Consider the following 1,543-nt stretch of genomic DNA (forward strand, 5'->3'; position numbering starts at 1 on the left):
AACATGTCCAAAGTATGTCAGACGAAGCCCCAGAATCCTTGCCTCCAAGGAGAAGCCTGGTTTAATCCTCTCTATGATGAATCTGTTTGCTTTCTTGGCAGTCCATGGTACATTCAATACTCTTCTCCAGCACCACAGCTCAAAGGCGTCAATTCTCCTTCTATCCTCCCTCGTCATTGTCCAACTCTCTGATGCATAACAAGTGATTGCAAAAACCATGGCCTGTATCAGGCACACCTTAGTCTCCAAGAGAGACACTGTTGCTCTTGAGTATTTTGGAGAGGTCCCTAACCACAGACTTTCCCATCGCAATAGGTTAATATCATTTATCACATTCACAGAATAAATCCGAATATGAAAATTTCAATAAGTAGGGGTGGCGAGTAAGGCATTTAAGGGAGCTCAATACTAGCTTAGTTAAGGAGGAGGTAGCCCATTTTTCTTCTGGGGAGCAGCTGACAGATTTGAACCATGTGTCTTTGGGTTGGCAAAGCAACTCCTTACGCACTAGACCACAGCCTTGGAAATAATTTTTCTTGGATCTACAAACAACACCGAGGTAACAACAGTCAAGAAATCATATGACATGTTGCAGTGGGAAAATCTGCTCTCAAAGACCTCTCCAAAGTGCTTGAGAACAATGTTAGTTTAAAGACTAAGATGTGCCTCAATGGAAAACTATGCAGCATTTAGGATCAACAACTTTGAAAATTACTACATAACTTGGGAGAGACTGTTGAGCATTATGCTGAGTGAACTAACTCAGTCTCACAAGGATAAATACTACATAAGACCATTACTGTAGAAACAGAATGGTAACTAGTAAAATGTGTATGAGGATCCAAGTTGGGAGGGATGGTGGGAGCAAAGGAGTAAGGATGGGTAGGGGGAAACCATAGGGTCGCACAATTTGGTAGGTAAAGGGAGAGGAGGTAAAGGAAATGGGAAAAATCCGGTGGAGATCTGGAAAGATAGGGTAATGGTCGGCATAGTTCAATGGTGATTAATTTTATAAAACATATGAATGGGAATTATTGCAGGAAACACAAGTGAAAGAAGGATAGTGTGAAACACAATGTATACAAGCTTTGAAAGCAAACCAATTGTTATTGTCGTTGAGTTGAGCACAACTCATAGCGACCCCATGAACAAAAGGTCCGAAGCCCTTCCACAACCATTGCGATTTCTCAAAGTTCACAGAGTTTCCAGAGGCATGCTGTTTTTAGGTAGTGGGTGTCACCAATAGAAAATAAAAACTGTTTCAGAAAGACTAAGGTGTGACTGATCCAAGTCATGTTCTTTTCATTTACTTCAATTGCATCTGAAAGTTGCACAATGAGTAAAGATGGCAGAAAAAGAATCAATGCTTTCGAGTTGTGGTGTTGGAGAAGAGTACTGAATATCCTAGAGACTGTCAAAAGAACAAACAATCCCAGAGGTGCACGGTTCAAATCCACCAGATGCTCTGCTGAAGAAGGAGGAACAATCACCTCCTGTACCAGTCAGATCCAATTTGACGGTACACACATAAAAAAAAAGAATA

Source organism: Elephantulus edwardii, unplaced genomic scaffold (assembly GCF_000299155.1).
Source record: "Elephantulus edwardii isolate Elephantulus edwardi_28Jun2011 unplaced genomic scaffold, EleEdw1.0 scaffold00005, whole genome shotgun sequence".
Lineage (NCBI taxonomy): Eukaryota > Metazoa > Chordata > Mammalia > Macroscelidea > Macroscelididae > Elephantulus > Elephantulus edwardii.